Genomic DNA, 20,654 nt, shown 5'->3' with positions numbered 1-20,654 from the left:
GAGCCCTGGCATTCTGTTTCAAGAAAGCAAGTCCCCACAGTCTAATGATATAGTGTTCTACATTTGGGCCTTAACAAATGAATGAAGAAGAGCAAGAGCTCCATTTTGGAACAATAGAAAAGCAACTATATGAAAAAGGAAATTCATTTTGAATAAGGTCTTCTCCTATAAAACCAGTCATTATATTTAATAACAGAAATGTTTGATTTAAAGATAGCCAAATGGGAAACGGCCGGTGTTGGTGAGGTTATGGAGAAATTGGAACCCTCATACTCTGCTGGGGGGAATGAAAAATGGTGCAGCAGCCACCCTAATACACAGTTCAGTGGTTCCTCAAAAAATTAAAAATTACCATGACCCAGCAAGTCCATTGTAGAGGTATACTCTGGAAAATTAAAAACAGTTTTTCAATAAAATATTTGTACATGAAGGTTCAGAGTAATACTGTTTACAATAGCCCAAAGTGGACACAGTCCAAATATTTCAATCAATGAATGGATAAACACAGTGTGGGGTACACACACAATGGCATATTTTTAAGGAAAAAAAGGAATGAAGTATTGATATATGCTACAACAAGGATGACCCTCAAAAACATTATAGTGAATGAAATAAGTCAGATGCAAAAAGTCACATATTGCATGATCTCGTTTTTATGAAATACCCAGAACAGATAAATCCACAGAAACAGAAAACAAATTAGTGGTTGCCAGGGACTGAGTGGAGAGGGGAACAGAGCATGACTGCTTAGTCGGTACGGGTTTTCTTTCAGGATGATGAAAATGTTTTGGAATTGAATACAGATAGGGGTTACACAGCATTGTCAATCCAGTGATAAATCCTACTAAACTGTTCACTTCAAAATATTATGTTTTGTGAATTTCACCTTAATTTAAAAAAGAGAGAACGAAATAAGTGATTTTCTTGAGAACCAAGAGAAAGGTAAAATATTTTCCTGACAACATGTGGAAATACATATTTTCACAAAATTTCTATAATCATTTTATATTTGAATGAATAAATTAAATGATAGCTTTATATCTTTTCCTGAGACTTTATTCATCATTTGTTTATTTAGTAAATATTCGTAAGGTGCCCAGTATGTTCTGGTCAATTTTAGTATCACTTGATTCCTCCTTCTGGAGAAACTTTATTTTTTTAAAAACAATGCTTTATTAGCTTTATGAATAAAAAGAAATAATCACATGTCTAGTTAAAATCTATTTTCGTGTAGTCATAGAACTTAAGAATTGCCCATCAGTGTTTTACCGTAAGGTAAAGGAATAAAGGAATAAATTTGAGACTGGAATCCAGCCCAATCTATCTTCCTCCCTCCCTCTCACTTTTTCTTTCTTACTTCCTTTTTGTTTTAAAATTACTAAATTAGATATATAAAAATTGTTTTTAAATGGTAGCTATGGAAATTGAAAATATAAGTTCATTGATATGTTACATAGCATTTGAACATGGCTGTGTGGTATTTTTTTTTTTTTAAAGATTTATTTATTTATTTATTTGACAGACAGAGATTACAAGTAGGCAGAGAGGCAGGCAGAGAGAGAGAGGAGGAAGCAGGCTCCCTGCTGAGCAGAGAGCCCGATGTGGGGCTCGATCCCAGGACCCTGGGATCATGACCTGAGCTGAAGGCAGAGGATTTAACCCACTGAGCCACCCAGGCGCCCCCTGTGTGGTATATTTTAAAGACGTTCCACCTTTTCTATATTTAGAACAGCAATGATTTCCTAATTCACTGTAGAGCAGAATCCTGTTTTTAAATTTAATCCCGTGTAGAAGCTCAATATAAAAAACAGATAAAAATGGAGCTGATCTATTTGAAGCTGCCTCTGTTTTGCCTTTCTGAAAGGGGCCTCTGACCTTGGAACATAGTTTGAAAACCACTACTTTAATCAGTTCAATATATTTAATGACATTTCTTCTTCCCCTATTTCTATATAATTTGTTGGGCCTGTTACTACAAGAAAGGAACAAATTGCTCATTTTCAGTGATACATGGACTCAGGGATTCCTCCAGAATACATTTAGTAAATTACTTCTAGTGAACTAAATTGTACTTTAGTGGCCTGAAAGAGATCATGAAATATAGAAGAAAAAGAAATTTATGCCTCATTCAATTCTTTCTCTGAGGTTCTGGACGTTCTGGACAGCTTGGGTGTCCTAAGTTGTTTCGTTGGTGTAGTTTGTTTGTTTTATTCCCATTAGGATAGGTAAAGGATCATTCTTGGTATCTCTCTGTTTTTTCACTCTTAACCTCACAGATCATCTGCCCACTATATCTTCATCTAAGCACATGTGACTTCAAAACTCATCCTTGGGAAATACCAGATATAGTTAATTGTAGCAGGGAAAGGCGGGGACTGCATTCACTGATTTAATTGTAGCCACCAGGCAGATTTCATTCTAGCAAGATGCATCTCCATAGGGGTTGGAGGAAGACAAAAATGGAACTTATCAAACCCACTTACATAATAAAGTTTTAAGGTATTCTACCAAGATAGTTATATACTAACTGGAATTCAGAAGCTGACCAATATTTACTCCTACAGAGTCCTAAGGCATCTGTCTTCTGCAAGTATCAGAGACTGTTACTCTTTCTAAAACTTAGAGTCCAGGAAATCACAAGTGACATTCTTTGCTGGCTGCCTGTATTAGGGATTAGCCATAAATCCCGTTATTTAGTAGAGAATATGTAATTTCAGAGAGGTCTAAGACCGGCTGTCTTCTATTCTCTTCCCCCTCACCTGCACCAGCAGCATCTTGCTTTGACTAATACTTCTGGAAAACTTATAGCCACATCATCCTCCATGCTTTGCATCCCCCTCTTCTGCTGCCCAGCTCTTTTCTTGACAATATTTATAATAGTCTAAGCCTATTATCTTTTTGTTGTAACCTTTTGGCAAAATAACAATCTTAGATCAATATAACTCCACCTTTCTCTGGGAGATACTGAATTCTCACATACCTGGACCTATGTGAGCAGCAGTCTTGACAACCATAGTATAGGATTTTAATCCATAAGGATGAGGAATCTATTGAACAGTACTGTTGCAATGTAGCTTGAAGATTTTTATGTCTTGCACGTGTTCAAAGTTGATTTGCACTCTGGAACACTTCTTTCAAGACTTGCATAATATACATTTCAATTATATGGGAAATAGCTATCTATCTATATCTATATCTATATCTATATCTATATCTATATCTATATCTATATCTATATCTATCTGGCTGAGCTCCTGTTGCATGTCCTCCCCCCTTGGTTGGCCATCCTCTTGAGAAAGGTTCCTTCAAGATGACACTGACTCAGGAAAAATATTTATCATAAGCCATTCCCAAATTCTGCATGCCTGCACACGTAGTTTTTTGCTTTTGTTTTTGTTTTTGTTTTTCAAAAGAGCCACCTCAACTTACACTGAGGTCAGAGAAGCTAGCCATCTGGAATATCTCACTTTTAAACTTTCCAGGTGTTAGTGGCATTGACTCAATACCTCCTAAAAACTCTGGGCGATACAAGTTAAACTCACTGAGTAGTCTTGAGTACTCACACTTCATGTTCATGGTAAAAGACCACAACATGATCTTCTTTTCCTTTCAGAGAAAGGGGGAAGGAAAGATGAAATGCTACAGCACATCACCAGCTTTCCTCAAATAAATTTTCTCTCCTATTTATTCAACGTCCAACTTTTAGAACTCAAAAGAGGTGATAGTGTCAGGGAAAGTTTTGGGCTGAATGATATGAAACTGATTTTTGATCACCCATTTCACAAGTTCTGTGTAGACGCTTAGCATATCACTAGGAAATGTGAAAACACTTGAAACTTACTTGTTTGTCCTTAAACTAGCAACAAGTTCTTGAATTTTGGGCTCTCAGCTAAACTCAATCCCAGAGTTCCATTTTCTTATTTAGGGATAAGAATAAACTTGGGTAATTAGAACTCCTTGTTATTCTCCACAATAGACCTGAAAAACTTTCTTTTTTTATATATTGTTTAAGATTTTATTTATTTATTTATGAGAGAGCAAGCTAGAGAGAGAGAGAGGGAACGTGAGTAGGGAGAAGGCCTTGGGGCTCAATCTCAGGATAGGACACTGAGGTCATGGTCCGAGATGAAAGAAGACGCTTAACTGACTGATCCGCTCAGGTACCCTGACCTGAAAAACTTTCCAAAAATTTTATGAGGGGCTCAGAAGATCTGACCTTATTCGAAAGGTACAAATATACCTATTCCCACTTTCATTCTTCCCTTCTTTTCATGGAGTGCTCAAACAAATGGATAAATCCACACCTAAATACGTGGTGAATAATCAGAACACTATGGACAAAGAGAAACTTCTATAAGCTTAGAAAGAGAAAAGGAAAACAAAAAGAGGAAGGACACTAACAAAGGATAAAGAGTCAAAATGACTTTGAACGTCTCCATAGTCACATTTGGATGCTAATAAGGATGTGGGTATTATGCTAAGATTGCTGAAGAAAAATTATTTGAAGTTGAGAATTTTGAAAAAAATCTATACTCAACCAAGAATGAAGATAGAGTAAAGATATTTTAGTCATGCAGGGTAACAAAGAGTTATGTCTCTTGTACTCTTTCCAAGAAGGCTGGAGAAGGTAACCCATTAAAATGAAGGACTAAACCTTGAAAGAGAACATGGAACAGTTTCAATTTGGAAAGACATGAAGGGAATCCCCACTATGAGAGTAAAAAGAGTCCCTGCTGACAGCTGTGCCATCAGGTTGAGAAGGCAATGAGAGTAGATTGGAGTCAAAAAATGAAATTGATGGAATGACTCATGGATCCAATCATTTAGAGGAAGATTTAGACAATTGACAAAGGGTTTCGGATTGAATTAGTGATGAGCATAAAGAAAAGTCAGAACACAAAGATGATTATTAATTCCAGAGAAAACTCATCTGTGTTTGCAAAACATCATAATGTACACACAAAATATTAACCTAACTGTCAAATGACATAGCTATATTTGGAGACTTGGCCATGCGATGGGTGTGTGTCTATGGGACTTAAGGAAAGAAAGTTAAATGCTCATTTTCCACAGTAACAAGCAATCAGATGATTCCTAAAACTGAATTTTCAAGATGTAGGAATACAAACATGCTCTCGAGAAACACGAAATTAAGCACCACAGTCATCAGTCAAAAGAGAACATTTTTTTCATGATGGAGGAAGGGAATCAATTCTGTCCAGTGTTGCTGGGGCGAGTGGGGGCAAAGTTAAAAAGAGAACAGAAATGTGTCCCTTGCACTTGGCAGTATGGAGGATATTAGTGACCTTAAGAAAAATCATTTTGTCCGAATGGTGGAGGCAACAGACAGAACTGAGCAGATTGAAAAGCAAGAAAGAGGGAGAAATTAAAGACAACAATGGAAGACAGAGAAAGAGTGTGCTCCTGAGAAGTAGTTGTTGAGAATTGGGTATCCGACCAACAGGTCCCTCAGTAAATGTGAAACGTTGAGTGAGCCACAGGATGAACTGTGGGATTGGAAATGACAAAGGTCAGGAAGGGCCCATATTGTAGGGGATGAGAATGTGGCTATCATAAATTAGACATTAGGTCAGTTCCAGACTATCAACAAATGACTGGTTTTATTTTTCTAGTAAAAAGCATTCACGTAGAGTTAACAAAATTCAAAGTCAATTTCTCCACTTATAAGGGTCATGGACGTCAAAAAAGCTCTTAGCTCCCAATTATACTTTAGAATTTTAGTTAAGAAAAGCAATTTACTCTGAATGCCTACTGACTTCCACATCTTCAATTTGTTTTTGTTGGTCAAACAATTTTAAAGGATCCCCTATTAGCAGAAGGATCCTGTATTAGTTTCTTACGGCTGTTGTAACAGGTGATCACAAACTTGGTGGCTTTATTTATTTATTTAAAGATTATTTATTTATTTATCTATCAGGGAGAGAGAGAGAATACAAGCAGAGGGGTTGGGAGAGGGAGAAACAGACTCCCCGTTGAGCAGGTAGTCTGATTATTTTTATTTTTTAAAGATTTTATTCCCTTGTTAGACAGAGAGAGAAAGAGCACAAGCAGGGAGAGTGGGAGAGGGAGAAGGAGGCTCCCCACTGAGCAGAGAGCCCAATGAGAGTCTCCAACCCAGGACCCTGAGATCATGATCTGAGCCGAAGGCAGACGCTTAACTGATGGAGCCATCCAGGCACCCCAGACTTGATGGTTTTAAACAAGACATTTATTCTCTCACAGTTCTGGAGATCAGAGGTCTGAAATCAGTATCACTAGTCAAAATAAGGGGCCAGTAGCAGGGCCTTACTCCCTCCAGAGAGAGGCTCTTGGGAAGAATCTGTTCTTGCCTCTTCCAGCTTCATGTTGCTCTGGTGAATTGTTGGCTGTGCCTGCCTCACTCCCTAGTCCCATTGCCTTTTCCTCTTTATCAAATATCCCTTTTCTCCCTCCTATAAAGAACTGTGGATGCTTTTAGGGCCTACCAGACAATGCAGAATTATCCCCACATCTTAGGATGCTTCCCTTCCATATGAGGTAAATTTTATAGGTTCCAGGAATTAAGTTTGGAAGAGAGAGGCATTATTTGGCTTATGCAAGTCCTCAGAGATCACTAAGTGTAACATTTTTGCTGAAGGGAAAAGATGCAGAGTTGAAGTTGAAGATGCAGAGTTGTGACCTATTCAGGCACACACTTAATAACAGAGAGGGCTGAAGCCAGATGCCAACCTCCTCGCTGCAGAAACCTCATATTAAATGAAAAGCAGGTGATGCGTTTTCCTGTTTCCTGAAACTGGTTGTGTACAGGCAAACTATACATGAAAACCAGGGATCAAAAACTTAGAAAGAAATCATAAATTGTGAGGTTCTATTTCAGTGATAATCCTGGAGACTATTTTTCCACAGTTACACAGATGAAACTTCTCACTTATAGCACCAATTCATAATTTATAATGTTTTGTTAGATTAAGAGTTTAATGTCTTCAATTAATGTTTATCAACCGGGATTTGGAGACAACTTTCCTGAGGGTTCTGGAAAATTTCTGTCTAAAGAAAGAATGTGTGGGGGACGCCTGGGTGGGTTAAAGTGTGGGTTAAAGCCTCTGCCTTCGGCTCGGGTCATGATCCCAGGGTCCTGGGATCGAGCCCTGCATTGGACTCTCTGCTCAGCGGGGAGCCTGCTTCCCTCTCTCTCTCTGCCTCTCTACTTGTGATCTCTCTCTGTCAAATAAATAAATAAAATCTTACAAAAAAAAAAAAAAAAAAGAAAGAGCGTTTGGAAGCCGTGGTGTAGACCTCCATTTCAGTGTATTAGTTATTCAGATAGTTGAATATTATTTCCCATCAATTACCTGGAGAGACAGAATTACACGTTTTGTGGCCAAGATCCTCCCTCGTGGGGATGCAGGGAAGGCCAGAAGGGTTTTCCCGCTTCCTGAATCATTTTTTTACAGCCAGATCAGTACACTTTTCCCCACTTTATTTGTTTACACTCCACACATCAGGTTTCCTAGCCAAAGGGAGAGAAAAAAAAAAAAAAAGCTAAAAAACAGCTTCTTAGATGATTCCATTACACCTCGAGGGTGTTGGTAGGGTAAAATTGCTGTTGTCAGTTGTCACTGCAAACTTTTCTAGCTTTCACATCAGTCCTATTAGCTGAAAAACCATACAATATAAGAAAAAAAAATTCAAATTTAAGTTGAATATTCCACAGTCACTCAAAGCTGTCAGAGGGAGGGATGAAGAGATAAAATTGGCATATCCTGGAAATAATTGGGTCTGGCCTAATGCTGTTTGAAACTGTCATATGTGAGTATCTATTGAGGAAGCTTTTCCAAATATGAATGCATTCAGCCCCATCACACTGTGTTTGAAAGACGAGCTTTGACAAATCCTATGTTCTGATTCTTGTTTCCTGATTTTATACTCAGGAAAAATCTTAATTCATTCCTCTACATTCTTACCAGTTCTTGTTATATTCAATTGTTTCATTTTTAGCAATTCGGTGGTGTGTACACTTATTTTGTTGTGGTTCTACTTTGCATTTCCTGATGTTGTGCGTCCTCTTAAATGTTCTGTGTCCATTTGAATATCCCTTTTTGTCAAGTTCCTGAAGAAGACTTATGCCCATTCCTCTTTTAAGCTCTATTTTGCTTGTTGATTTATAGGAGCTCTTTGTATGTTCCAAATATAAATCTTAAGTTGGATACGTGTATTGAAAATAATCTCTTCCATTCTGTAAGTTGCTTTTCACTTTCTTAGTGTCATTTTTGTACATGGACCAATTATTAATTTTAGTGTCAAACAAAATATCTAATTTTTCCTATTATTATTAAAAAGATTTTATTTGTCAGAGAGAGAGGACAACCAGGGGGAGTGGCACACAGAGCAGGCAGAGGGAGAAGCCAACTCTGCCACCAAGAAGAGAGCCGGACGTGGGACCCCATCCCAGGTGTCTAAAATCATGACCTGAGCCAAAGGCAGATGCTTAGCCAACTGAGTCACCCAAGAACCCTAATTATTTTTCTATTATGACAGCGCTTACACAACCATTTTTAAATTAATCGTGTGATCAACGAGCTGCATGAATTTAAATAACTATTTTGAAGCACCTGGTTTATGGAATAACATCAACTGTAAATCTTCAGGTGCAGACCCCAATTAGATTTCATTCCCAACTATTTTAATGGGAGTTGTGTGTCAGTGTAGCAAGATAGGGAAGAGAGTGGATTTTGGCATGAGACATGGTTCATATCCTTCCTCTGACATCCAGTTCAGAGTAGTGGATAGTCTAAAATTTGTGAGTGTCTCAGTAACTTCTTATGTAAAATAGGGATAACAATGTCTACCTGGTAGACTCATTTTGAGTTTTAAGTTGTTATATATAAGATGTCTTAATATAATGTTATTCTAAGACACTTTTGGAAGCACTTAAAGGAAGAAAGTACCAAAATGTTTTCTACCTGAACTACAGTAGGGTCCAGGAAAGTGCTTGCTGTCACTAAATATACGAATCAAAATGTCCCTATAGCTGTGGAATAAATACAAGTCATATGAAAGTGAGAATTATAAAGCAACATTCAGGTGATGGATGGGTGCTCACAATTTTACTTTACAAATGACACTCAGGCACTTAATCTATTTGTAAATTGCTTTTTGAGAGATGAAAAATAAACTCATATATCATAAACATAACAATATCAACTGAAACTGTACTTCAGAATGATGGCCTTAAAAGGAGAATATAACTTAGATTCAACCATTCCAGAGCCACTTTTATTCAATAACTAAATCCCACGGGTCTTAATGCTGTGTTTGAAACAAATGGGAAGACGTTCAGCCATATTAGCAATAAGGTGCTATATATACTGCATGCGTAAAGAACAGCCTTATGTAAGGCAGTAACATCTGCTATAGAGGAATGTGTGGACCCATGATCAAGTACGTCAAATACAGTACACAGGCCCAACAATGTGGAAGTTGACAGCATGCTGTTATCAGCATACCTGAGCAAATGATTGGTACAATACTCTGAAAGAGGCAGCCATCATGCTGTGGAAAGATCAAAACACAGATAGAAACTTCTCATTAAGGTTGTTAGGTTGGAGGCAATTGTGTAAGTGTGTTGTCAGCGCTTTTTAAAATGTTCTTGGCTGGAGAAGGCAAATTGCTTGGTAGCAAAGTAGAATTAAATATCCCCTATAAGCTACCTATGAGAAATGATCTCTGCATTCTCTTATTATTTTTTTTAATTCACAGTCAGTGTTTTCCACTATGGGCAAATACTTCTAAAAATTTGCTTGTTGACATAAATAAGTTGTATAGAACTCAATAGCTCCTCAAAGCGAATTCACCCAATTGGTCCATTTATAGGTATAGATGATACAGACATAGATATAATGTTATCAATTTATATTAACATACAAATTAATATTATATCCTTAATATATAATATATATTACATATTATTTATGTATCACTGTATATATTGTGTATAGCTAATACATGTATATATGAGATTATATATAAAATATATGTGTTCGTTTCTAAGGCTGTCATAATAAAATTCCACAGACTAAACTTAAACAACAGAAATTTATTTTATCTGGAAGCAAGAACTCTAAGATGAAGATGTTAGCAGGTTGGCTTTCTTCTGAGGCCTCTCTCTCTGGTTTACAGATGGCTACCATTTCACTGTGCCTTCCCGGTGTTCTGTCCCCTGAGACCATGCCCCTCTAATGACAAGGACATAGGTCAAAGGATTAGGCCTACCCTAAAGACCTCATTTTAACTTAGTGACCTGTTAAATACAGTCCCATTCTGAAGCACTGGGGCTTAGGATTTCAACATATGAATTTTGGGGGGGTGCACAGTTCAACCCATCATAATATATTTTATATGAATTATGTGTATTGTCATATGGTTAATAGAGTTTGCTTATATAGTTGGTTGCTAAATTTTACCATTAAGTTCATTGTTGCATTTTCATTTACAGAAATGTCTTAAATAATGTGAAATAGGCTCTAAATTTTAGATCTCAGCTGTTATGAACGTGGGGAAAGATGTCTATAGTCTTATCTCAAGTGATCCTTGAGTGACACTTCCAGGAAAACCGCAAGTGTTGAGGGGTTGAATTGACAATCTCAGTGTCAAGAGCCTGACAATCTTGACAATTCCTTTTCTGAGCTTTGTCCCACATGACATTTGAATTATCCTTGGAATACAGCATTCCCTTCTGGGTGGGATGCTAGGAAAGAGGCATTGAGGAGAAATAGCAAGGCCACAGAAATTACCTTCTATGTGACTCTCTGTAACTGAACTAAACTCACTTGTGAGAATAACAGGAAATGTATCTCACCTTAATACTGAGAACAAGATATGTGCCTTAGAACAGAATGGACTTTTCATTATGTAATAACCCACACCGTCCAATAAAGTATTCAGAGGCAGGATAATCTCCGGACCACCTTCCATGAAATACTCTTCTCTTTTAATTTCTACTGTTAATGTAACTGGATTATTTGCATATCATCTAAATTCTGCATGTAATTACTGATTTGTCTCCACCCAGAGAAAAGAACCTTCTGGATATGTACAAAGCTGCATACCCTTTTAATATCTGAAAGGATTCAGGGTTTTTGGAAGGCCAAAGGCTGTGAAATACAATAGGATAGCTACCATATTACTCTCCTTAATTTAATAATTTCTAATTACATTTATTTATTACTAAATTATTATTTAAAATAATTTATTATTGCATTTGTTATTAATTTATGGCTATTATAATTTCATAATTTAAAATCAGCATGAGAACTTCTTTTTTTTTTAATTTTTTTTTAAAAGATTATTTATTTGACAGACAGAGATCACAAGTAGGCAGAGAGGCAGGCAGAGAGAGAGGAGAAAGCAGGCTCTCCACAGAGTAGAGAGCCCGATGCGGGGCTCGATCCCAGGACCCTGGGATCATGACCTGAGCCGAAGGCAGAGGCTTTAACCCACTGAGCCACCCAGGCGCCCCAGCATGAGAACTTCTTTATAGTGACTTCTTTTTGTATTAAGCAGTTGTGCTCTCCTCAATATAAAAGCCACTACATACCAATTCATCCTTTTTTGTTTTAGTTTTGGTTTTGGTTTTCTTTCAGAGAATGAACTGTGCAACCCGTTGTGTGGCTTAAGAGCTATGATAGCTTTCCATACTATGCAAATGGATTTTTTGGAATAATTTCAAAAATGTTGCCCCAATCCGATTGTATCTCTACTCTTTGTATTGTCTCCTAATTCATGACAGATCAAATGACTAGACGAAATGAAGAAATTTTTATTCTCAATGATATAGAAAAGCCTGTGTGAGGGAGCTGTTCTCCAAGAGAGAAGCAGGAGTAAGAGGGAAGAAGATGGGGATAAGTGTTGAGAAGTGTGACCAAATTAGATTCCTCTGGGTATTGTGTTACCTGCATAGGATCACGAAGTCAGGTTTCACCTGGAGGGGAGCCAGTACTAGGAGAAAGGGAAACAGATTTGACCCTGGTGTTTGTGACAGGTTGATACCATTACACCTGACAAGTAACTTGGTAATTGAATATTAAGTTGTTGAATGTTAAGTTGAATTTTTCCCCCAGTATTTTGTTACAGTCAAGAGAACACATCATAAAACAATAATAAAATATTACCATGTTGGTTTTTCTCAAAATCAGCATTTTTAGACAATAAAAATAGTTTTAATCTATAATCATATTATAATTCATGTCAGTGTTATTATTCTCACCTCTAAATGGAACAAAATACTTACTTACTTTATGCTATTGCATAAGTGGAATTCTGGATTTCAGAAAATAATTTCCTGTTACATTTTCCCTTGTCTATGCTCTCATTTTAAATATCCAGCTTCTTCCTCACAGACTGACTGTTTTACTAGAGGTGAATGACACACTTACGTTTCAGAAATGGATGGGAAATCCAGAGAACAAAACCATTTTCTCTCGGTGCTTCCCCTCTACCCTACTTCAGTTTTCCAGATGTATATGTGACAAAAACAAACAAAACAAAACAAAACAAAAAACATAGTATCTTGTGTTAATTCGTTGTCAATTTTCATTTTGTTGCTTTTCTTTCTCTCTGCCCAATCAGTAATCTGACAGCACGATTGAGTCAGTCTTAACCTAGTTAATTCTAGACCCATCTTGCTCTACCTAATTGCATTCTTTGTCATTGGATGTTGGGTTGTTTTAATATGCTGCTTCTTTCATCAATACTCCTTTACTCAGAATACCTTTCTATAGTGGTCTACTAGTCTGATCTGTTTTTTATCAATACATAACACTTCCGACACCAAATGTTCGGGTTTTTCACATCAAGCAATTCTGTAGTCTCTGTGGACACCAACTGGGTGTCCTACAATTAATTCAGTTCTGACACTAACTACTCAGGGTTAGTGCAGACCTGCAGATTAAGGGCTCAGTCCCGTAAGACTGCCTCCCCAGCTTTAAATGTCAATCACAGGTAATAGGTCCCCAGATTACCCACATTTCTGTCCAACTTAGCTACAAACTGGGGGTCCCCATGACCTCCTCCTCAGGCTTGGTAATTTGCTATTGTAGCTCACAGAACTCAAGAGAAAAACTCTACTTACTATTACCAGTTTAGTATAAAGGGTACAGATTCTGAGATGTACATAGGGTGAGGACTGGACGGGTCCCACGTACAAAAGCTTCTGTTTCCATAAAGTTTGGGGTATACCACACTCCCACAAGCAGATGTGTCCATCACCCCCGAAGCTCTTTGAACCCCTTGGTTTAAGGTTTTAATGGAGTTTTTCGTTATCTAGATGTGATTGATTTAATTATTGATCTTTAATGATTAACTCAATCCTCAGCCCATCATCCTTTCTGGAGGTCTAGGGGGTAGAGCTGAGTGTCAACCCTTTCATAATATGGTGCTTCCTCTGGCAACCAGCCCTCATCCTGAAACTTTGTAGGGTTCCAGCCATCAGTCATCTAATTAATATAAACTCAGGTGTGGTTGAACGGGGCTTATGAATAACAAAAGCACTCCGCTTAACCATATCACTCAAGAAATTACAAGGGTTTTAGGAACTCTGTGCCATGAACCTGGGATAAAGACCAAATGTATATTTCTTATTATATCACCCTCATCACAAGTGGATTGAACCACTCTGTGAAATAGCTAATCAGAACACGTCTTACTCTCTGCTTGAGTGACAGACAACTAAATCCATGCAGGAATCTACGTGGATTAAGTTTGAAATCTGTGATTTACCTGTACCATAGGCGAGGAACTTCATCATGTAAAAAAGCTTTAGCAAGGCAACAGAAATAGAAGGAAATCATGAGTGGGAAATTCATTTTCATATCTGAATGTTTCTGTTCTATGTTGGCTTGCTCAAGAGATTCCTTATAAAATATTTTCTATGGCTTTGTCTTTATATTTGTTTCAGGAAAGATTTGGAGAATCTCAAAATATTTGTTTCAAGTGAAATCTCTTTGAAATTAGGAACAAATATTTTGTTGGATAATAAATTGAGGTGGGCAGCCCTGAGCAACACTATACAGACACCCAAGAAGTTTGTCTCACATTTTCTGAGCTTCGAGGTTGTTAATTATTTGTTGCCATCATTTCTTAAGTGAAGAATGAAAGAAACACTACTAGTGAATACTCGAAGAGTACTGATTATGTAGCAATTACTATTCTAAATGTTGCATATTAATTCAATCCCTGCACCAACCCTATGAGTTACTTACTATTATTACCATTATTATTATTATTATTACTACTTTTTTTTTTACAGAAGATAAAACTGAGACTCAGAGAGACTCAGTTACTAATGAAAGGTCACACAACAAGTAAGTGGCAGAGCCAGGTTTTGAGCTAAGCAACCTTGCTTGGGACCATTATGCAGTCTGCCTCTTAAATAAAACCTTTAAGTTAATCTGCTTTCCTTTTTTGTCTTTTCCAGTGTGCTAGAGAGGGGGATGAATATTTTTATCTAATATTTGAAAATTCCTACTTTAGATAATTCAGTCAAGAAAGTTTAGTGAAGGGGCGCCTGGGTGGCTCAGTTAAGCGTCTGCCTTTGGCTCAGGTCATGATCTCAGGGTCCTGGGATTGAATTCCACATTGGGCTCCTTGCTCAGTGGAGAGCCTGCTTCTCTCTCTCCCACTCCCCCTGTTTGTGTTCCCTCTCTCACTGTCTCTCTCTCTCTGTCAAATAAATAAATATAATCTTAAAAAAAAAAAAGAAAGTTTAGTGAAACACTTTACCAATACTGAACCAAACAATTTTTAGCGATATAAAATGATTTCCTTAATTTTCATGCAATTTTGATGCATTAGAACAGCTTGTGAGGTTCCATAGTTTTAACTTCTACCTGTTCTCTGTGATTTGTTATTTTAACATTTATGATTCATATAACACCTAAAATAAAATATACTTATGTGGAAAATTCTTTTTTATCTTAGTAATGATTTTTTTTTCAAATTCGTTTGTAACTAACCTTTTTTTTTTCCCACATACTTGCAAGGTTAAAACATCTTACTAAATATAAAGAAAAATGGTGAATTAATACAGTATCTGAAGTCCAACGAATAAATTTCTTCTTCATATGCCTTCATTTCCTATGTCTTTTCCCTAAACAATGATGTGTTAGTTCAGGCTGAGGTAACAGGCTATTTCATTTCAGAATTATAACTGGGGCCCCAGAGTGCAAGAACACCTGGTTCCGGAAGTCCCAAACAGATCATGCTCAGCCACTCACTGAGACAAAACCCAAAAGCGAAGAGAGGAGTGGCAGTAAAACAAGAAAGGAATTTAGTTCAGTGAGACCAACACTGGAAGACAGCCGACGAAGGTCTCAAAGACAGTCTCCAAAGTGCTGCAAATACTTCTAGGTTTATATAAAGAAAATATGGGACAAAGGGTTATGGGTGCATGCACGTGGGCAGTGAAAGTCAAATTGCTCCTTGTCTTGGGGTCAGTCGCGTGAGGGCTTGCTGACGTCGGGCAGTCCCTTTTGCTTGAGGGGGTAATTTCAGTTTCGGTCACAGGATGCCTTGCCTGCCGGGTGTTTTGCCAGAGTTAAGAGATTAGCTGGAAAGAAGAACTTAATCAATTAGAAAGTACAGACTAATGTCATAAAGGAGAAAAAGTCCGCTTTCAGATGTTTGTAATCCAGGATGCCGGACTATCTTTTAATCCATTTTTGCCCTTCAGTGTTTCAGGCTGTCACACATGTTTGTGCAAGTTTTTTTCTGGTGACACGGTATCTTTTGCCCTATTCATTTTCATGATGTTTCTCACTCTACTAATTCTATTCATTTTGTTGCTTTTCTTTTTCTTTGTTAAAACTTGGATCCCACAGTAAGCAATTATTGAGAGCTTGCTAATCATCTCTTCTGTGCGTTCCTCTTTCCCCTTCACAATCTTCTTCGTAGCATGACAGTGCCAGCCGGCCACAGATTTGCTAAGTGCGAGCCATTGTGTTTAATATTTTTTTTAAGATTTTATTTATTTATTGGACAGACAGAGATCACAAGCAGGCAGAGAGGCAGGCAGAAAGAGAGGAGGAAGCAGGCTCCCTGCTGAGCAGAAAGCCCAATGCGGGGCTCGATCCCAGGACCCTGGGATCATGACCCGAGCCGAAAACAGAGGCTTTAACCCACTGAGCCACCCAGGCACCCCTGTGTTTAATGTTTTACATGCATTGTCATCCACATAAGAATCCTAATAATAAGTAGGAACTAATTTTTATGTCTATTTACGGGTAAAGAAAATAAGGCATGGGAAAGTTAGTCAAATGGCCTAAGACCGGAGTTTGAACACAGTCAATCCTTGCCCGTCAGATCCCCCATCCTTCCTAGACTGCTTCTCACATAAACTATGGTTTGACCACCTGATAGCTGATTTTCGTGCAGGCAGGCCAGCTCTGAGGACCCGGAGTAGTGCCGGCATGACCAGCCAAGAGGGTCCATGGCTTTCTGCAGGATGGGAATCAAACATGACTTGAGAGGAAGTGGGGGTAGAGTTTATTTAAAAATGCAGAGAGAGGGGCACCTGGGTGGCTCAGGGGGTTAAAGCCTCTGCCTTCAGCTCAGGTCATGATCCCAGGGCCCTGGGATCGAGTCCCGCATCGGGCTCTCTGCTCAAGGAGGAGCCTGCTTCCCCCCCCCCCCCCCCCCGCCTGCCTCTCTGCCTACTTGTGATCTCTCCCTCTGTCAAATAAAGAAATAAAATCTTAAAAAAAAAAAATGCAGAGAGAGTGTAGAAACAGAGTATCTGGGAGACTCAGAAAGGACAGAAGAGTGAGTCTCTTCTTTGCTTGGGACCTGGGTTTCTTTACTGAGGACAGTGGTCTGGTGTACCTGTCTTCTCAGGCATCCAGGAACAATGCCAAGTGTTTAGGTGTTCTTCTTAAGCCACTTACGCCCGGGAGCCAGGGGTCCTGGTGAGTCAGTGGTCTTGGAAAACGTTCATGCTGACTCTGCCCAGTCACTCTTTAGATGTTATCTGTTGTTGTGGAAACCTCCAAGGAAATTATTAAATCTCTGACCTTTACCAGGAGAACATACATTATTCATTGTATAAGATGTGTGTGAGGCAGGGGTTTAGGATCTAGCAAGAATAGAGGCAGGGAAAGGAGGAGAAGAAAGTGGATTTTCAGGAGGTCCCTTTAGTTTCCCTGTCCCAGTTTCTGACCTTGTTAAGAAAGGAACACCTGATGATCTTGGCACCTCAATCTGTATAAATTTCGGTCAGAACATTTGATGTAAGAAAAAAATAATGAGATAAAAAGTTTTAGCAACACGCGAACAAACTGTAGTTTGTAAGTGATTCTTATAAGCTTCTATTTGAATCTGATCCAGTCCAACAGATTTAATTTAATTGTTATACTGAACAGAGAGATGATTACAGGCAACTGCAGGTATAGGGAAAAGATAGTTTTTTATAAACATTTAATATGACTTTTACTATTTCACACACCTGCATATAAAAATTAAGCAATTTTTACGGCATCCTGCTGTTGAAGTTACTTTTTAGGCAACATGATATATTTGTGAACAACGAAAACATATGTCTTATGAACACTTCACTCATACATTTATTTCTCAAATCAAACATTCAGTAAACAAATACTAACTAAATGCCTGCTATATGTTGGTCATTGGGCTGGACCTTGTGAATATTGCAAAGATCAAGAAAAAACAATGTTAAAGCCTTGTGGAGTGGCTTTAAAAAAAATAATAAGTAGGTATTGCAGATTTCTGATTCTAGGATTCTTTTTCTCCCCCTTTCTTTAAATTTCTGCAGTAGCTATGCTGAATATAAATACTAAATACCAGTGTTTCTTTGTCATGAAAAGCAGTATGTATAGGGTTTCAGAAATCTTTTCTTTTTTAAAATTTCAGTCACTTGCAAAGTAGGTTTGATTATTTAGAGAGGTCTATAAATTATCCTTTATTCAAAATGTCTATAATTTTAATCATGTTATTTTAATTGCAATAAGTTGTAAATGTGCAATAAAATAACAAGAAGGGAGGCTGTAACAGATGTTCTGTCAGCACATGTGATTTCATCGGAGACAATCAAGCATTCATCATGCTTAATCTTCATCAATTGAAATGTACTGATTTTCAATAATGTGAGTGCTGTACGCTCAAAAGGTTTCTGATCCTTAGGAACACATTTTTTGACTGGGACCTTTTTTTTGTATGGTGGCTAATTTACCCCAAGGATTTCTTCATCCATTGTTATAAATAATTTTGTTCAGGGGCTCCTGCGTGTCTCACTTGGTTAAGTGTCAGACATTTGGTTTCCTGCTCAGGTCATCATCTCAGGGTCCTGAGATCCAGCACCAAGTCAAGTGGGGCTCGCTGCTCAGTGGGGAGTCTGCTTCCTCTCTCTCCTCCGCCCTTCTCCCCACATGTGGGCTCTCTCTCTCTAACATAAATAAATAAATCTTTAAAAATAAATAAATAGATAATTTTATTTAGTTGTGTATTATGTTCATATATCTCAATTATAAAGGTAGCTATTGCTTTTTGTGGAGACAGTTTTTTTTTTTTTTTGGTCGTTCCATATTTTTTGCACATGGCAAATATTTCACCTAGTAAGTAAAATAGCATCTATGTTTAAACCGGATGCAATCTGTAAATAATGATGTTAAATTATTTCTTTGAAATATACTGCTCAGATGACAGTTTAATTTATTTAGATAGCTATAGAATTCTATGAGCAGCACATTAGCAGTAATATTTTCATAAAGAAAATACAGTTAGGGCCTGCTTCACTACTGTACACAATGAAAATAAATATCATTGAAAACATAATACTGCCTAGGGAGTATTTTGAATTATTCTTGGACCTTAGAAAATATGGGGTAAAAATAAACGTGACAAAATGATCATCAGGGTTTTATAATCTGTCCATTCTTTAGATGATGTTTTATGGGAAATTGTGTAAGAAATGCAGAGTGGGAAGGAAAAAGGACAGGAGGGAGTAGAAGAGGAATAGGGAGATAAGCAGAGAAAACACAGGCAGTTAGATCAACAACAACAAAAAAAACTAAGGAAACCGGGGAGGCAGAGGGGTGGGGGAAGGGCAAGGGGGGAGGAGAAAGAGGAGACCAGAGTTACAAAAGAAACAGGATCATGAAACTTAAAGACCAAAGCTTTTCCTTTCACTAGCAAGGCCAGACATTCTCTGTGGCCTTTCAGAGGCTCACATAGAGAATCAAGCTGTTGGGTAATGGGAAGGTGATCTCCTGCCTTGAGGCTCACTTTCATAGAAAAGGAGTGGATGTGGGGGAAGAAATGAATAAAAGTTCCTGCCATTGAGACCTGGGGAGATGCAGTTAGGTCTTGGCTAGTTCTCAGGTACTGCAAATGCCATTTGTCTGCACCTGAAGCATCCGGGTCAGGTGTTTGAGAGACTCCTGAGGAGATGGGGGGGACAGGGAGAGTGAATGTAGAGGTCAAAGTGAGATGGGCAGAAAAGGAAAAGAATTACTCTTATTTCTTTATCTTTTCCAACTAAAGGCTTGGAAAACAAAATAGGGTAACTTCCGGATTATCTTTCCATCATTATGACAAACCATCATTTTAATCTTGGGTGGTGTTCTACCTCAGGAAGGGAAAATCAGAAGAATGTGCCTCTGATATCTGTTCTGAGATTTTATAAAAATCTCCCCCAGGCTCCACAGTTATTTTTTTATATATTTGTTTACCAGCATTCTCTCCTTTTCCGAAAGAGATGCAGGTGAAATCAATGAAATTTTATCTCATGTGGAAATTTTCTTTTATCTTTTAGGAGCTGTTTTGGAGAAAGAGAAGAATGTACTACCTCAATCATTTTCTGATCAATTTTTATACAGAACCAACTTTATATTAAGGGGAATCTGAATTCAGTGCAGATTCATTTCAAAGCCACTACTCAAAAAAATTTAAAAAAAATCTATAGCATTTTTTTTTCACTTTTAGAACTCAGAAAATACAGAAAGTCTAAATTTGCTAACTTCTTACATTTACTCAGCAGCAATGCCTGTGTAGAAACTTAGCAATCCCATTACTGGAGCTTAAGCTCCTTTTATTAAAATAATGTGCCCACTTTGCCCATCCATGACTTTTATTATAATTTACAGAGCTGCTTCATAGGACTTCAAGAATTATGCTGAACAACACACTGGTAATCATGTTATTAGGAAAAATCATGGGATTCTACTAAAAGAAAATGTGTGGGGTGTTAAGTTCCTCTCTTATTAGACAATTTGTCTGACAATTTGCCATGTTTTAAGAAACAAGAGAAGAAAAAATAAGAGCACATTAACCACAAAGAATTTTGGGAGATAGGGAGTAATTTTTTAAAATAATTTTTAAATGTTTTTATTTTTTTAAAAGATGTTATTTATTTATTTGACAGACAGAGATCACAGGTAGGCAGAGAGGCAGACAGAGAGAGAGAGGAGGAAGCAGACTCCCTGCTGAGCAGAGAGCCCAATGCAGGGCTCGATCCCAGGACCCTGGGATCATGACCTGAGCCGAAGGCAGAGGCTTAACCCACTGAGCCACCCAGGCACCCCTTAAATGTTTTTATTAACATATAATGTATTATTTGCCCCAGGGGTATAGGTCTGTGAATCATCAGG

The sequence above is a fragment of the Martes martes genome (genome assembly GCF_963455335.1).
Source record: "Martes martes genome assembly, contig: scaffold_198, whole genome shotgun sequence".
In the NCBI taxonomy this organism is placed as follows: Eukaryota; Metazoa; Chordata; class Mammalia; order Carnivora; family Mustelidae; genus Martes; species Martes martes.
Note: the sequence above shows the minus strand (reverse complement) of the source record.